We start from the raw sequence: 18,631 nt of genomic DNA on the forward strand, positions 1-18,631 counted from the left end.
ACTCACTAATACGTGTCCAGTGCCAGCAAGGGAGTCAGGTGCACAGTAGGTGGTCGATAACTGCAGGGGAATGAATCTCCTTCAGTTCCAGAGAGACGGCGAATATCACATCCCCCTGATGGGAGAAGAGGAATTTGCTAGGGCTGCAACTTCACAACAGTCCCACCCTCCTAATCCCTGATTATGTATCTGTGATCAAAACAACATTTTTCTTCCCCTCTTGAATCTTCATGAAGCCCACCAGTCAGGCACTATCATCCCACTCTAGGTTTCCTGGGATCAGAAAATGATCCTTTGGTGTTGTGCACAAGGTTGGATTTAGGCTAAGAGGCCAGGTGTGGCGTAGCTGGGGTGTACCAGATGCCCTGTCTGGTGGACGGCTTCAGGGTGCAGGGGATGGACACTGAAAGAGAGATTAAGTCTTTGTATTTACACCTCATTTTGGAAGGAGAGACCTTGGTTCCCTAGGCCAACATCAGGGTGGATGAAGGGCCCATTTGTGCACTGCTCTGGGTTTGCATTTGGGGCTCTCTTTCCACTTACCTGAGCCAATGCCTAGCTTCTCTCTGAGTTCTGAACAGGATTGAGTTGGTCCAAGAGAGCTACAAAGCCCACTGCCCCTTCTCCACTTGGTTTCATGAGGAACAAATGCTTGTGCCTCACGATCCTTAGGCTGAAGCTGCGGGCACATGCTATGGTGAGGGACAAAGTGCCTGGGTTAGCAGTGGGTGGGACTGGGGCCTCCTACAAACACACTGGGCATTTGGAAGAGCTTGTGCATTGGGAAGCACCTGCTCCAGGGTTATTTTTTCAGCACTTTTGAGAGAACCACACTTTAGCTCAACAATAAAGTTGAGTGGTGCACGGTGAAAGCAGAACAAAGAGAATAAGCCAAATTAACATGAAGGGCTGTCTTCACTTGGAGAGCTCCAGGACGAAGACTCTTGGGAAGAAGTCTGTCCTTGCCAGTGACCTTGTGTGTTTATTTAGCTGTCCAGCTGAAGGTTCACCCTGACATTTCAGCAACGAGGCAGGGCTTGTGGATTTATGATGATGACTCGGACAAGGCAAAGGACTGCTCCCTGATGGCACTGCCAGAAAGAATTCGGGAAACCTCTGCTTTCGCTCACCGCATGAGGCGGGGGTGGAGCTCACATCCTGTGATTGTCCCCAAGATGACCACGTGGAAGTCAGCTGAGGCAGTTCCTGCCCTCTAGGAAGGAGTCCTGGGGAGGCAGGGAAGAGGATGACTCGTGTCAGGAGACAGCTACCTCGACAAAGAAGGAGGTAGGGAAGGACGCTTACGGGGGAAAATGCTTCTCTGCACATTCAGAGAGTTTTGCAAAACCTTTTAGCAATGAGTATCCTTGCGAGCTGTAAGGGACAACTAGAAAGGAATGGCCGGGAAAAGGAGATCTATGCCTTGACCACACTCTACACTGTTTGCTAAGTTATCTTTCAGGTCTATTATTTTTTAATGGAAACATTTAGAAAAGACTGATTTAATTAAAACAAAACAAATCACAGGCCTCATTCACTCTACCTTTATTTTCCATGGTCCAGGAAACATGGCTTCATTTACCAGCTGTGTGGACTTTGGCAATTTTTTTAAATCTCCTTTGGCCTATTACCTCGTCTGGAAAGCAGGGTTTATAACAGGGCCTGCATCAAAGGGCGGCCCAGAGAATTCAGAGAGATAAGGACAGTGACACGTTCAGCTCTGGTTATCACAAGTGCTCTATGATCCTAGCCATCACTGATGCTGCTCAAATGCTGTCTTAACACCGAACTCAGTGATGTGGCCCAGTTTGTCCTTAAAACAGCACCTAGAAGTCTCGTAAGCGACAGCAGCAGCTGTCTCAGGGCTTTTGTCTCTCGTGCCGTGGCTGGGGCTCTGAAGGACATGGTGCCTGTGGCAGCCTGGTTCCCGAATGTCCAAAGCATCAGAAGGAGAATGGAGCAGCTGTTTGGCATTGGAACCATAGGAAAGGCAGAAGGGAAGGTCGATGGGGTCACAAACACACCTGTCGTCATCCTAGTAAAGTAAAGGGTCTTCCGTCATGTCCTAAATGCACCTGAGAGAGATCTGAAAAGCACAGAAAATGTGGAGTTGCCCAAGTAGGAGATGAGACAAGAAGTGGTCTTCAATTTGTTTATAATGAAGTCCACCCTGGCCTCTCTTTCCAGCACCTTCAAGATTTATTCACCTTTCCACGGAAGATGACCAGGGCTATAAGGATCTTACTGTATCTTAAATCATAAACTCACTGAATAGAAGGGCTGAATGGAATCATAGGTCATTTGGTAGTATTTCAAGTACCAGAAAACATGAGTGAAGCTAATTTTTATGACTGGGAGATTTATTTATCTCATACAATTAGAAGTTCAGCAGCAAAATGGGCTTCAGGATTGGTTGATCCAGTAGCTGACCATGCCATGCAATTCAGGCTTTCCCTGTGCATCTGCTCTGTCATCCTTGGTGTGTTTTCCAGGCTGTTTGCCCGTGGCAGGTAGGGCGACATACTTTTATATATTTCTAGCCAGTGGAATGAAGAATGGGGAGAGAACCTTTCCTCCAAGTACGGAGTGAGGTTTCTATCTTTGTAGTCCAAAGGAGCTAGTGTAGGACATGTGCTTGCCCCTAGACCAGGCACCGTGGCCGGGTGGACACCTTGTGCTACTGGCTTCACTGGAATACTAAACCAACTATTAGCAGGGGAGAAAAGGAGAAAGGATTATTGGTTTCAGCCTGGATGTTTTTAGCCTTGCCACTATTGACTCTGGGGCTGGGAAGTTCTTCTTCATGGGGCTTCCTTGTGAGTTACAGAATGTTTACCATCATTCTTTATCACTGCCCCTCAGTGCCAAGAGCAAAGGACCATGTGGATAGAGGAAAGGCTGGGAGGAGGACTGGGATTAGAGGGGTGTATCAGTCTGATTTCTGTCACTGCAATCAAATACTTGGGACAGGCTAATGTTATGAAGAAAAGAGGTTTATTCAGCTCACAGTTCTGGAAATTCCAGGACAGGGAACCAGCGTTAGCTCAGCTCTTGTGTGGGCCTCTGGGATGTGTTACACATGAAAGGCCACATCATGGTGGGAAGAGATGTGTGAGAAAGAGATCCCACTGCCAAAGAAGGCCTGGGACCTACAGTCCCTTCTGAAGTCACCACTCAGTTTACATAAGGACCTCCCACTTGGCTCTGCCTTTTACGCTGTCTATGCCCCACTTTCATAGTGGGGAACAGGCCTCCGGATAGGGCAGGATCTTGTAGGCCATGCTAAGGATTCCAGTTTTTATCTCCAAAGCTAAGTAAACTACCAAAGGGTTTTGAGTCAAGGTGAATTGAAGCTGGGGCATGGAGAAGGAGCAGAAGGGAAGCAGCAGGACCAGATGTTAAGGGAAAACAGGTGAAAACTAAGAGTGACTTCAGCTAGGGTGGTGGAGGTAGAAACAGGAAGAATTGGATTCATTTCAGTGCAATTAGGCACCAAGCCAGTTAGATCTGGTGCTGGTGTCAGTAGTAGAGGGTGGAGAGGATGAAGAAGAGAGGCTGCTAAGGGTGATGCATGGGCTTCTAGTTTTCTTACTTCAGGAACACGGCAGAAGGATCGGGTTGTAGAAGGAAGATCATAGACATGGTGAGTTTGAGGCTGAGGTGAGACATCCAGGTAGGAATGGGAAGTGGTCAGTTTGAGGTGCGAGTTTGGTGCTCAGGGCTGCGTGCTGGATTGGAGACCATGCTGTAGTTGGAGCCATGTGCATGATGAGAACTCATCTTGAGGGATTCTGACACTCAGCAGTGAGACACAGAACCAAGAGTCTTGCAAAGAGCTGCCGGAGGAGTAGGAGGGACTGCAGATGAGGGGTGCTTTCCCTAAACCCCTGGGTGGCACGAGCATTTTGAGAGGGGGGCTTCATCAGCTCAGGAGAGGAGATGGAAGGTAAAGATCCCTCCCTGGGACTTGGTGACACGGGGAGCATGGCCAATCCCAGCAAGAGCTGCTCTGGAAGTAATGGCTGCTGGATAAAAACCAGGCTGAAAGAGGAGGATTGATCCATGGAGAAAGATGTGGGACACGGAATAGATTCCTCTCGGAGAGACTGAGTGTGGAAGAAACGGAAGGGATGAGAGAGCTGGAAGGAGAAGTGAGGTCTAGGGAGAGATTTTCTTCTAGTGGGGTTATCTGATCATGTTTAAATGCTTTCTGGTGGTGCCCGTAGGAGGAGGGTGGGTGTTTGAAAATGCAGGACAGGAAGTGGAAAAGGATAGCTCAAGGTTATGACAGAGGCGGGAGGGGACGGACCCCTGAGCCTTAGCAGGGCCAGGGCGGCTCTGTTGTTGCAGGAAGAGTGGAGGAGGAGGGGACGGACGCCAGTGAGAGTGGTTTTGTGACAAGAAGTGGACAGCTCTTTTACAGTTTCCGAGAGTAGGAAGTTTAGTTTCTATAGGAAGGGGGAGCCAGATGGATTTTGGAAACTGCATTAAAGTAAGCAGTCATCTTCATCTCCAGAGTTTTCAGAGCCTTCAATGTTCGAGCGTTTGCTGTGTGTGTCCTAGCGGGGAGCAGAGGAAAGCGCTCCCCGCTGTCCCACGGAGCTCTTCACAAGTTTGGCCTCGCATAGGTGCAGCCTCTGGGAAGGACTGAGCCAGGTCAGCACCCGCATTTTACGGTGGGACGGTACGGAGGTTGAGGAGGTAGAGCGGCTTGGCTGGCTGAGGAGCGGTGGAGGATCCTCCTGCAGGAAGGTGCTATGTGCAGGAGGCAGCTGGCTCTGCAGGATTTGCTTCAGCCCTGTGAGCATAGCCCTCTCACTTCTGCTGGTGTTATGTGACTTCAACCCCATGGCTGGGATGACCTGGCTCTACTTTGAGGTGTGGAATTGGACAGAGAGACACGCATGAAACCTTTGTGTGTGACGTCAGAGAACCCATGGCATGGTCACAGAACTTCCAGCTCTGGGTTCAGCCTGCCTGGGACTGTAACAGAAAGAACTGTGTGTTCCTGGACAAGTTACTTAATTGATCCATGCCTCAGTTTCCTTATTCGTACCAAAGGGAATAATCATAATATCCCTGCTGCAAAAAAAAAGTTGTGATGATTAAATAGAAGAACACTTAAGAAAGGGTCTAGAACAGCGTGACAGTAAGTGGGTAGTGTCTGTTAGCTATTACGGGTTGAGTGTCACTTATCTGAAATGCTCAGGACCGGAAGTGTTTTGGGGTTTGGAATACAGTGGTACTTTGGTTCATGAACTTAATACCAGGCTGCTGATTATTACCACATACAGTTTGTCTAGGACCTGAAGTAACTCGCAGAGGAAAATCTCATCCCAGAAAGAAAGCAGGTTCTGCAGGTTCCTGCAGCCAGCAGCAGATGTGTTTGGGGTTAAACTTAGTCTTCCTGGTTTCAGAGAAGGTGGATGTTTCACCTCTCAGCTGTGCAACCAGCATCTGACTGAAGGCCCTGATGGTGCTGCAGAGGTCCAGGGCACGGAGGGCCCCAAAGCATCTCAGAACTCCTCCTACGATGCTTGGCTCAGTGGTCAGCAGTGGATGCAATGGGTAATCGTGGCCTGCTGCCTCCAAGAACATTTGTTAACTCCCCAGTTTTCTTACTTCTCCCTGCTTGGAGTGTTTGACCCTTCCTTTGCCACCTGCCCAGGGCCAGTCCTTGTGAAGTTCGGAGTCTTCGTGGGCTGGAGAATCACCTACAGAGCTTGAGAACCTGCCACCTTGCTCTGCCCCTCCCTGGATTCTGGTCTGTGGATCTGGGAGGGACCCAGGAACATGCTTAATGGGTACCTCCAGGCCATCCTGATACAGGAAAATATAGGCACTGCTCTGAGAAAGCACTCCATAATCTTATCTGGATTTTCTGGAAAGCATGCTACTTGGAGGAATGGAAGGAGTGGGATTTTTCAAGACAATTTTGAATTAAAAGTCAAAGGTATATGGGGACCAGTTTTTTAACTTGGACCTCTGGCTCCAGATGAATTCATGGGCAAGGTTCTCACTTGAAACTGCTATGTATTTCAGATGAGCTCTATGGAAATGAAGGGAGTTGTAAGGCGTAAATCCAGTGGTAGTAATTATTTTGCATTAAAATATAAGTCTCTGTGATGGAAGGGTCTTTCTGGCTCTGTCATAGACACTTAAATTGTTAGCCAGCCAGGGCAGCAGCAGGAACAGCATCTTTTGCTTGACCCAGCTCCCTTGCTCTGTGTGAAGCAGCAGGCTTAATTTTTGTTGATAAGGACCCAATATTTTTAAACTTTTGAATGCAAATGAGTCATCACCCAAGATGCTGATTGGCTGACACCCGTTCTATTTGGTCGGATACTAAATAGTGAAGAGGAAAAACTGGTTATTCATGCAGAAAGGCTGAGAAGGCAGTGAATAGCAGCACAAAAATAGCTTCAATAATTATAAGTCTTACAAAGCCTGTTGTGACGTAATTTATGAGTCAAAAATGAAGTGTATGTGACATGAAGTGATTCATTCTGTGAATAAGAGAAAGAATCTGACTTATTTAAATGTGTTTTGTCAGCAGCAATGATCTATCCTGAATAACGTGTACCCTTTGGCAAGAGTGAGGGATTGTGTTTTTATTCTAACATAAAAGAGATACAATTTTTGTAAAAAAAAAAAAAAGAATCATGGTGATTCACATTAAGTTGGTTGGCTCTGGCCTCACGTTAATAAAAAAAATAAAATAATCACAGCACGCTTCAGCTCTCACGCACCATCTCCTTGCTCTTTGGGGATGCAGGGCTGGCATCCTTGGCCTTAGCATTTGATGGATAGAAATAACAGCATATTTTTCCATTTAGCTCCTTTCAGAGCAATCTTTCAGTATTGCCATATGCTATTTGTGTAAGGTGCTCACACTATAGACCCAAATCCTCATATTTTCATAACCACCTTGTCTGTAATTCTTTCCATTGTTTTTGGTGGATGTGTTTCTTTGGCTCATTGGTACCTTGTTTCCAGAGCAAAGTTGAAGCAAATGTAAAAGTTTACCATCTTCCCTGGTCTATTGTGCTAGGCTGAAGGCTTTGGACTTCGATATAGACATTTTGGACTTTATTAATTGGTTTTGAACTTCAATAAGTATCATTCCTTTCATGACTGCTTTTCCAATTCTGAGTTTGAAATATTTGCAGAACTACGGAAGGAGCAAAGCGAAGGAGGGGTCCATATTTCTCCTCGTGATTGTTGAGGAGCTGGGTCCAGCCAGTGGCTAATGGGCTTGTTGAGTAGAACAAGACTGCTATTTGCCTCCCCCAATATTCTCTTTTTCTTAGTGATAAAATTCTCAGGTTTTAGCAGCAAGCACAATCACTCAGTATAAAGCAAAACAAAACAAAAGAGAGTAACAACAAACTGCCCAGCCTCCTCAGCTGGGCATAACCATTCAGGTGAGCTCTGGATAGCAGGATTTAAGTAGTTTGTATAAGTATTAGGAGTGTCCTTAGAGAGAAACCCATCTTCGTTTTATTCCTGTTTCCTGGTAACTGGAAGGCAAGTGTGAGAGCTGGAACTTACAAAGCAGGATTCTACCCTGAGGGTCTGAGATACATGGCACTGATGGAGCAATGGCAGGAAAGGATCTGGATTTCCTGGTGGCCTTGAAATGCTACCCTAGTCCCGAACTGTTTACCTTGGAATTTCATTTACACAAGAAAAAGAATAAATTTCTACCTGCTTAATCCAGGTCACTTGACCAGTAATTATTCGATGCGTTCTGCCATTTGCAGCAGATTTCACGGTAAATGAATGGGCACTTTCACGCCTCTTCCAGGGGAGATGCAGATCTAAGGCAGCAAGAAGGCAAAGTGTCCTTTGTCCTCAGCAGACAAATAAGAACAGTCACAGGTGGCTGAGCCGTCGGGAGCCATTCTTTCCTCCTCAGCCCACTGGGTGAGCCACTGCCCGCCCCAGGGAAAATGACTGAGGTACCAAGACTGCAGGAGTGCTCCCTGGCAGCGGCACCTCCACAGGACTGGGCCAGGTTCCACCAGGTTATGCTGCAGCAAGGAAGGCTTCTGGCCTTAGAGATTAAACCATCCCTGCTTCTCATGTGAGCTGAGTGTTAACTGCAAAGGACAGAGACAGGGCCAAAGCAGCTCAGTTGTCTCCACACATGCTCCATGGCTGGGGAGGCAGTGAAAGGAGAGCACAGGTCACCACACGCTGCCTCTGGAAGCTTCCGTCTACTCAGAGGTGTCACATGTCCCTTTGTTCACATTCTGTTGGCCAAGGAAGTCACTGAGCCAAGCCTGTTTCCACAGACAGATAAGTAACCTTCCCCAGTGAGGAGCAACAGCTAATCCAGGACCCCAGCACCTAGAGCTCCCCTTTCTCTCTTGGCCCCCGCAGAACTTGTGTTCTGTTCTCCTGACTCTCCCTCCTGCCTCTCAGTGCTCACCCTGGGCACTGGGTGATGCCTTCTCCATCCTTGCTGTCGTTCCACCCCTGCAGTAACGGCGTGAAGCCAGTTGTCGTTATCAACAGGCTCGAGTTCCATAAGAGTCTTTTTTAATTTTTTGTGGTACCAGGAATTGAACTCATGACCTTACACTTGCAAGGCAGGTGCAGTGCCACTGAGCTAAATCCCTGGCAAGTCCCACACCATTCTTGGGAGGAGAGACTGCGATTCTTCCCATTTTACAGATGACAAAACTGAGGCACATAATGATCAGTTGACTTGCCCAAGACCATAAGGCTAGTAACTAGCAGAGCCAGGTTGTGGCCAGGCAGTCTATCTTCAGAGTTTGTAGTCTTAACATCTTTATTCCTGTGTTCTACAGTAAGTGTTTCACATATATCAACTTATTTACCTTAGCAATATGAACCTTTTGATGCAGATTCTCTTCTTTTTGTCACTGATACCCAGGAGGCTGAGACACAGGTTAAGTGACCCCTCCGATCTTACACCAAGCTGTGGCTTAGTCCCAGGGCCCTGCGTCACTGCGTCCCACTTTCCCACAGGGTGTTGATGTACAGCCTCCTGGGTCCAGCCCTCTCTGTGGTGGGCCCAGAGGGCCCAAGCCTGGATTTAGCAAGAATCAGATGGAAGAGGCCGAGCTGCACTTCAGCTAGCAGTGGGGCTGTGTGTTGGGGATGGTGTGTGACTCTCCAACCATGAGCCCGTGTCATGCCCGGTGCTTCCTCATGAGGACTTTGGAGAAGCTCCAGCCTGACGGGGCCATGGAAGCAGCCCCTGTTTTCCTCTGATTTTCTCTTCCATGCCCCATGGCGTCTCACATCTGAGTGGGCTGTGTCCGTGGGTGCGTGGGTTTGCTCATTCATTTACCAGGGAGCCCACAGATTCCTCCAATGAATATTTATCCAACCTACAGGAAATAGTTATCAAACCCTAACATAAGGTCAGATAAGTCTCGGGCACTGTGGCAGAACCCAGGGACCCAGGATCGAGCATTCGAAGCCTGCCCTACTGGTGAGAGGTGAGAAATACACAAATAAGTGAGTGATGTGTGCTAGGGAGGAAATGGAGGAAGGAAGGGCAAGGAGGGAAAGCCCTTGCTTAGACTAGGAAGCTAGGGGCAACCTCAGAAGTAGAGCACAGAGAGAGGGAGGGGGGGATATGGATAAAGACTTCTAGATCTGAGCGAGGAGCACCTACAAGGGTCCTGGGGTAGAAGCATGAGAGGCAGGTTTGCGGAGCACCAAGGAGGCCAACATGGCTGGAGCAGAACAAGTGACCGAGAGAAGCCTGAGACAGAGAACAGTGTAGGGGGCAGATCACCCAGGGCTCTACAGCCCTTCACCAGGCCTTTGGATCTGACTTTGAGTGAGGGTGGGGCCTGAGGAGGCACTCACTGCCCGAGAGCCATATTCTGCTGCCCTGTGGAGATGGGAAAACTGAAGGCCCACCGACAGGGGGTGGTTGGATAAACTGCAGCACAGGAGTGTGGGTATGATTGTTAGGGTTAGGGTTCTTCTTTTTGTAAGGGTCATGGATAGTGTGGAAATAGCAGTACCTGAGGATGACTTAGGGTTCAGGTAGGGTTGGGGCTAGGGTTAGGGACAGGGTGATAGATAGCATTGAAATTGAAATGCCTGTGTCTTCCAGTGTGGGTTGGAAAGTTAGTATTACCATAAGTTCATGGGGAGGGGGAAGGATAATGTCAAATGTCAAGCACCTGGGTCTTGTGATTTGGTCCTGCGGCTTAGGGTTTGGGTTAGGGTTAGGAGTAGGTTTAGGTTTAGGGTTCCAATTCATGTACCTGACGTTTGGAGTGTGGGTATGAATGTTAGGGTTAGGGTTCTTCTTTGCGTTATGGTCATGTATAGTTCAGAAATAGTGGTACCTGAAAATGACTTAGGGTTCGGGTAGGGTTAGGGCTAGGGTTAGGGGGTGATAGATAGCATTAAAATTGAAATGCCTGTGTCTTCCAGTGTGGGTTGGAAAGTTAGTATTAGCGTAATTTCATGGGGAGGGGGAGGGATAATGTCAAATGTCAAGCACCTGGATATTGTGATTTGGTCCTGTGGCTTAGGGTTAGGGTTAGGAGTAGGTTTAGGTTTAGGGTTCCAATTCATGTACCTGACGTTTGGAGTGTGGGTATGATTGTTAGGGTTATGCTTCTTCTTTGCATTATGGTCATGTATAGTTCGGAAATAGCGGTACCTGAAAATGACTTAGGGTTCGGGTAGGGTTAGGCCTAGGGTTAGGGGGTGATAGATAGCATTGAAATTGAAATGCCTGTGTCTTCCAGTGTGGGTTGGAAAGTTAGTCTTAGCGTAATTTCATGGGGAGGGGGATTGATAATGTCAAATGTCAAGCACCTGGGTCTTGTGATTTGGTCCTGTGGCTTAGGGTTAGGGTTAGGGTTAGGAATAGGTTTAGGTTTAGGGTTCCAATTCATGTACCTGACGTTTGGAGTGTGGGTATGATTGTTAGGGTTAGGGTTCTTCTTTTCATAAGGGTCACGGACAGTGTGGAATTAGCGGTACCTGAGGATGACTTAGGGTTTGTCTAGTGTTAGGCCTAGGGTTAGGGTTAGGGTCAGGGTGATAGATAGCATTGAAATTGAAATGCCTGTGTCTTCCAGTGTGGGTTGGAAAGTTAGTATTAGCGCAAGTTCGTGGTGAGCCTGAGGGATAATATAAAATGTCAAGTACATGGGTATTGGGATTTGGGCCTGCAGCTTAGGGTTAGGGTTAGGGTTAGGTGTAGGTTTAGGTTTAGGGTTCCAATTCATGTACCTGATGTTTGTAGTGTGGGTATGAATGTTAGGGTTAGGAGTCTTCTTTGCGTTATGGTCATGTATAGTTCGGAAATAGCGGTACCTGAAAATGACTTAGGGTTCGGGTAGGGTTAGGCCTAGGGTTAGGGTTAGGGTCAGGGTGATAGATAGCATTAAAATTGAAATGCCTGTGTCTTCCAGTGTGGGTTGGAAAGTTAGTATTAGCGTAATTTCATGGGGAGGGGGAGGGATAATGTCAAATGTCAAGCACCTGGGTCTTGTGATTCGGTCCTGTGGCTTAGGGTTAGGGTTAGGGTTAGGAGTAGGTTTAGGTTTAGGGTTCCAATTCATGTACCTGACGTTTGGAGTGTGGGTATGATTGTTAGGGTTATGCTTCTTCTTTGCATTATGGTCATGTATAGTTCGGAAATAGCGGTACCTGAAAATGACTTAGGGTTCGGACTAGGGTTAGAGTTAGGGTCAGGGTGATAGATAGCATTGAAATTGAAATGCCTGTGTCTTCCAGTGTGGGTTGGAAAGTTAGTATTAGCGTAATTTAATGGGGAGGGGGAGGGATAATGTCAAATGTCAAGCACCTGGGTCTTGTGATTCGGTCCTGCGGCTTAGGCTTAGGGTTAGGGTTAGGAATAGGTTTAGGTTTAGGATTCCAATTCATATAACTGACGTTTGGAGTGTGGGTATGATTGTTAGGGTTAGGGTTCTTCTTCTTGTAAGGGTCACGTATAGTGTGGAAATAGTGGTACCTGAGGATGACTTAGGGTTCGTCTAGGGTTAGGGCTAGGGTTAGTGTTAGGGTTAGGGTGATAGATAGCATTGAAATTGGAATGCCTGTGTGTTCCAGTGTGGGTTGGAAAGTTAGTAGTAGCGTAAGTTCGTGGGGAGGGGGAGGGATAATGTCAAATGCCAAGCACCCCAGTTGAGCCTTTACAAAGATGGACGGCGAGTCCGCCAGTGAATTCGGAGGGAATTCCATGAGAACATGTGGGGTGAGGAAGCCAAGATGGCGAGAAGCATGAGGCTCTCCCAGCCTGCCATGGGCAGCACTCAGGGAGCAAAAACGTGTGCATGCTCCGTGTACACAAATGCATGCATACAGATGCGTCAGATAGGTATGCATTGTGGACATTGTGGATATGTAGTTTGTGGAAGAAGACGTCATAATCTCAGTGTGGCACTGTGTCACAAGTGTGGCCGTTCGCTGTCTCTTGGGGAAACTGAGGCTGCAGGAGCTCAGCACTGCAGTCACAGCACCTGGTCGGGAGGAGCTGAGTGCCCAGAAGTCTCATCCACAGATTCCCTTTCTGCTGTTTTCCATGTTATTTTTGCATCTTACTTCCTGCCTTCTCAGGGAATAACTTTCCTCAGCAAAAGTGGAAAGAGCCGTCACCTTTAAGACTTTCTGGAAAAGACAGAAGCCCCCCCTAAAGCCTTCTGAGCTCTGGGAAAGCTCCTAGTTCCCACCTCAAGCTGTCGGGGCTGTGGTGTCTGCAAAGGGCTCAGGAGACTGTCCCTTGTCGGGTGGTTCCCCCCACCCCCACCCCCAGTAGCAGGCAGCAGTAGAGAGAACAGGAAATTTTTCACAGGAGAAAAGACAAATTGCCCATCTGAAAGGAAAACCAAAAGGAGGCAAGCCACATTACGCAAGAAAGAAACAACGGGAAATCCTGTAACGTGGTGGCAGAGATGCCCAGAAAGTGGATTGTGCATTCCTGGGGAGGGTGCCACGGTCCTCCCACTATAGAAAGCAGGATAGTTGTTCTTCCAAACATTTAAAAATGCTGAAATCAGGGAGGTAGACCCTGTGCAAAAGGGAAGAGAACCAAAAGTGGTAGAAGAGGAAGGGAGAGAAGAGAGGGAAGAAGAAAGGTGTGCAAAAGGGATTAAGATCTATTATGTACTTGTATCGACTCCCTGTGGTGAATGTCATCATTATGTACTGTGGACATGAACTAATAGAGACTCATTTTTAGAAGGGCTGAGGATGTGGTCGGTGGTAGAATGCCCCTGGTTTTGATCCCCAGTACTGAAAAAAAACCATTAATATTGAAATACTATATGAACCAATACTTCCATTTCTATGGCTATATTCCCAAGGAATGGACAGTAGGTCTTGAAGAGATGGTGACATACTCATGGCGATAGCAGCATTATAACGCTGGCTGGAAGATAGAAAACCCAGATACTCAGCCAAAGATAAAGAGACATGCAAAATGTATTACATACACAAAGGGGTATTATCCACCTTGAAAAGCAAGGAGATTCTAATACACCTTACATTGTAGATGGAGCCTGAAGACTGAGTGAGAACAGCCAGACACACAAAAGGACCAATGTGTGGTGCCACTTTTGGGGTGCCCTAGACGAGTCACATCCGTGGAGACAGGTTTGGAGCTGCAGGTCGGAGCTTCAGGGAGGGAGTGGGGCTTTAGTGTTTATTGGGTACCAAGTTTCATAGGGGCCAAGGGACAAGCACTGGCTGTATAACAATGTGCCTGTACTTAATGCCACCAAAATGGATCAGGTCAGGGTAGACCCTGGGGCCTCCACCGCCCACCTCTTGAAACCTTTTAGCTTCCATGTCCCCTATTTCACAGACTCAGTTCGCTCTCAGTGACCCTGGAGGGGCGTCACCAGCCCATCAGCAAGTCCAGCAATCTGGGCTGTGGTCTTTGTCCTGCGGATAACCTCACATCCCAGTTAAGTGTGGGGAGAACTGAAGCTCCAGGGGCAGGGCGGTGATGGGCACCATCCCTCAGGAGGCCCCATGGGGATGGCCTCGGGGGGAGTGTCCCCTTCACAGGGGACCTGGCCATGCTGCGGGCAGCAGTTCCGGGAATAGATGACGACCCTGTTGGCATTTCCAAAGCTTCTCCAAGACTCCGTTTTGGTGCGTTTGCACTGAAGCTTCCTTTACACTTCAGCCTTCCTCCTGTTAGGCTTGGACAGACATTTCCCTCCAAGGAGGAGAGAAAGTCTTTTCACTGATCGGAAGCAGTGCGCTGTGGCTAGCTGCCGGCGAAGCCATCTCCCACCAGGAGAAGGGTCTCAGTGGTCCAGTGCCGCACTTCGAGCGCCTTGTTGGCTACAGGGGCACCGCGTTTCTCCTCCTCCTCCTTGTCCCTTCCCCAGCCCCTGCACCTGTGCCTACAGAGGAGGGGACGTCTCCCTCAGTGTGTCCGAGCGCCTGGACACACACACTGACCTTGTCACTGGGGCCTCACCCGGGAAGGCATTTGGTGCCTCCGCCGGGGCAGCTGGTGAGAGAGTGAAGCTCACATTCCAGCTGAAGACGGGGACAGGCCGCTGACGCAAAGCAGCCAGGACTGGATTCTACGGCCCCTGGGGAAGGCACAGCTGCACAAAAGCTGCTTTAGCTCACAGGGACAGACACAGTGGTGGGAGGGTGAGAGGAAAAGCCGCACTTGTGGGCATCCTCGGGCGAGCACTACCAGGGGTCGTCTGCACCTTGCTGTGAACTCTTCCCTGCCGTGGCTGTACCCAGGCTGCAGGAATGAGCTGCAGAGACTTTGCTGCTCCTCTTGATTCCTCCCTAGTATTCTGACCTGCTCAGGTCTCAGTCAGCCCCTCTTGCGGGTCCCTGGGTTCTCTCTCTCGGTCATTATCTTCTCTCTTTCAGACACTGAGACAGCAGTTCCTAGGTTGTGAATCGGATTGCCGGGGTTCAAATCCCACATCCCCGGGCCCGAGGTTGGCCAGGGGGCAGCCCAGAGGCTGTCCAGGTGCTGGACCTGACGGCCCACCCTGCACCGCGGTCTGGGAGGCGATCGGGTCCCTCGCAGCCGCCTGATGTCCTGCCTGGCTCCTTAATCCATCCCACATGTTTCCCCACTGGCCGGGGAAGCAGCCCGTGTCAGGTTGTGCCTGAGGTCGAGTCAGAGTGGCTTCCCCCCCCCCCCCCCGGCAGATGTGCGCCCGGGGCAGGGCAGCATGACCACTAGCGGCCCGCGGGAAGTCTGCCTGTGCAGTGTGTGAGGGAGAGAGAGAACGCCGTGCAGCACAGGGTGAGAGGCTTGGCCGGGGCCGGGGAGTCAGCCAGCAGCCCCTCCGAGGGGCACTCGGGATGGGATTCAGCCTGCCACGTGGGAGGGAGGAGCAGCTGCACCCCCTGCCGCCTGGGTCCCCACACCCCGGGCGCCCTAGGGACATCATGAGCAGGAGTCTGTTCAGAGCCCCGCCAAGGGCAGCTTCACACAGCCTGCCCTGTTCACACCTTCTTACAGTGGGCGACAGCTGTACTTTCCTTGGACCAAAGGGGACACGGGGTGCAGAGCAGTGGGGGCTTGTTGAGGTCACCCAGCAAGGTGCAGCGAGTCCTTTCTTCCCACTGAGGAGACCAGGCTGAGTCTTGCAGAGAAAGGTGTGCCAGGGAGGGCAGCTGCGCAGGGAGAGGCTGGAGTCAGCTGTGATGCCTGCTCCGTCCAGACCTGGCCCCTCTGGGAAGCAAGGGTCCCACAGGACCTTCAGGACCCTTTAACACTCTTGCTACTCTGATCTCTTTCTTAAGCGTCCTTCCCCTTGTAAAGCCCTTTCTGTCTTGCTTCCTCCATGGATGTCAATTCTCCGAGGGCGGTGGTCTCCGTTACAGTCCCAGGCCAGGCAGGGCTCCCCTTGGCTCAAGGTGAACCAGCAGCTGGGTTGAAGGACACAGAGGGGCTGTGGTGCTGCCCCTGGAACTGCTGTCCTCATGAGACTGACCCCACACTGAGCCCGCATGAGGGGAACCCAATGCAGCTGGGACCTTCACCAAGAAGCCTTTCTCATTGGACCCTGGACCCTGCCATGGGTCACTACGGCAGTGCACACCTGCTTTTGGAACAGTGATGTTTGGGCCACTGCTTGTTTACACACCTGTCTTCCCTACAGATACCTGGGTCTCCCGGATGCAGGAAGCGTGTCCTTGTCACCTTTAACAGTACCTAGTAGTATCTGGTATACAGCAGAAACTCAGCCAAGGTTTGCGAGAGGAGGGAGGGAGAGAGAGAGGGAATCCAGCTGACCTATTTGACTCATTTCTGTACTGACAAATTTTTAGGAAATCTTCAGAGTGCCTCAGTCAGTAAGCACAACTGTATTTAATGGGATTTTGCTTAGCCTAACAACTGACTCATCCCTCAAGCTTCACACCACACACACACACACACACACACACACACACACACACACATCTTTGAATAAAACAAGCAATTTTAATAGACCTCATTTCCTTTCTTTGAAAACTTAGAGAAACAGAATGAGGCCCCCTTCAACTTCTTTGTAGTGAAACTCCCAGGTAACATTTTAATACCTAGGCTCATTTATACATGGGCAGAGCATCAAGCAATAATAAAATTTTCAAACTTGGATTAAAGCACCTTTGAAATCTTTTAAAAATAGAAACTGTGTCAGAACTATGAAAGAAATAACAGTCATGGGTTTAGAAATGGTGCCAGCCAGCACACATGGACAGTCTCATGGAGGGAGGTCCACAGGTTTAGACAGGTCCAGATGTGTGTAGCAGTTCTCATGCCAGCATTTGAATCTTTTACCCAGAGTGCAGAACATTGGTTAGGCCATAATGACAGATTCATCAGTCATTCGACAAATGCTTTTTGAGTATCCACTGTTAAGGGCGTTGATCAGAAGTTCTATGGCTGCATCGAGATTGACATGGTTATTGGGTTCATGAAATTTTCATTATGTGGAGAGAGAAAAGAGCAGCAAAAAAGCAAAGAAACAAATATAAATGTATACAATAATTGGAGGGCTGATAAGCACTGTGGAGGAAATAACTTGGGAATGGAAACAGAAAACCGCCTCTCTCAGACAGGGTGGACAGGGACAGCTGCTAAGGTCTGAAACCAGAAGGATGGAGAATGAGGAGAAGGTGTAAGACACCAAAACAGCGTGTGCCAAAGATGTGTAAAAGGCTCTGTTTTAGGGCTCGGGAGAGACCACTAAGGTCCTAACCAAACACCCAAAGCAGAGGAGGCTGCAGTGGGCTGGGAGAATAGAAAGGTCAGATCAGGACCTCGGGGGCCACCAGTTTCCATCCCGCGTTGAGTGGAAGGCCACGTGGGACCCCGAGCCAAAGTGTCGTACGGTCACACTCTGTGGCAGTGTCACTGTGGCAGGCGGCCTCGACCCAATCAGCAGTAGAAGCAGCGCTGGTTAAAAGCCAATGGCGTTGTCCAGGTCAAAGACCATGGCTGCAGAGGAAGAGAACTGGATGCATTTGGATGTATTTGGAAGCCGGAAGGGACACGACCTGCTGGTGGTTTGCATGTGGTGCTCACTGAGAGTGAGGGACAATGGAAGCGTGTCGCCTGGGCGTGAGGTCACTCAGTGCAAGGACATGGCGCTGGAGGGCGGGGTGACTGAGAGGGCAGGGCAGGGCACCAGGCGACATTGCCTTCCCAGTTTCCTCAGAGTCTCTGACCCCTGAGCCAAGGCCTGGTGAGCCACAGTGGGCACTGGAGTGAGCAGTTGTCTCTGGCACTGGTGAACAGGATGCCTCGGTTGTCTCCTCTCCAGGGCACAGGGCATGCTGCTGAAGTGAGAGCAAGAATGGAAAACCATCTGAGCCCTCGAGCAGCTGCTGGTGCCACAGCTACTGAAAGTGCGGAGATGCAGAACATTCAGCAGTTTCAGGGAAAGGTGACGTCAGGTATGTGGAGCCGCGTGGGGCAGAGACCACTTTCTGCTGGTGCGAAGGCTGCAGAGAGCTGATGTTGAGACTGAGGCTTTTGAGGTGGGAGTCAAGAAAGGCTTTGTGTCTTTTTTGTTGGTTTATTTTGCAGTGCTGGGGAATCTAACCCAGAGCCTCATGCCTGCTGGGCAAGCGCTCTAGCTCCTAGCCATATCCCCAGCTCAACAAGGCTTTGAGGCCAGGGAGCTCCCCATGATCAGAATTGTGTGGGAGCAACTGCTCTGGCTATGGATGGAGAACGGATTGGAAAAGGAAGAGAAGACAGAAGTTAAGGGTCTAAGTAGGAGGTAAAACAGTAATCGAGAGGCATGTGAACAAGGACCTAGAAACACTGATGATAATTATTACAGCCCCAACTCCCTGGTACTTCCACTGTCCTGAGCTTTGTAGACATTAACCAGTGTAACCCACTGGGCCCTCCTAACAAGGAAAATTCCACTTGCGACTCCTGTTTTCTGATCAAGAACTGTGGCAGAGAGAAGTTAAGTAATTTGTCATGGTCACACACTACAGAGTGGTGGGAGAGATTTGAACGCAGACATCTAGCTCACAGCTAAGGAACGAGTTGTGGCCCGAGAAAGGAGAGGAAGCTGGGCTGGGGAGAGAGCAGGTCCTTACCTGGTGACCCAGAGGAGGTAAGTGGGTGGGGGTGAAGGAGAGAGGCCTCGGAGAGCCCCCAGGGACA

General features: G+C 49.5%; 1 long non-coding RNA gene across 2 annotated transcripts in view; it reads left to right on the plus strand.

The window, feature by feature from the left end:
* Positions 1-1,082: 1,082 nt before the first annotated feature.
* LOC110349180 (uncharacterized) overlaps positions 1,083-18,631 on the plus strand; it is a 101,502-nt gene continuing 83,953 nt past the window's right edge. For both annotated transcript variants that reach the window (XR_015443565.1, XR_015443564.1), the window contains exons 1-2: positions 1,083-1,287; positions 17,772-17,904. This is a non-coding gene — a long non-coding RNA (uncharacterized LOC110349180). The remainder of the gene's footprint in view (positions 1,288-17,771; positions 17,905-18,631) is intronic.

The sequence above is a fragment of the Heterocephalus glaber genome, unplaced genomic scaffold (genome assembly GCF_053883595.1).
Source record: "Heterocephalus glaber isolate CG9 unplaced genomic scaffold, H.glaber_assembly_v1.0 deba00001572, whole genome shotgun sequence".
Taxonomy (NCBI): Eukaryota; Metazoa; Chordata; class Mammalia; order Rodentia; family Bathyergidae; genus Heterocephalus; species Heterocephalus glaber.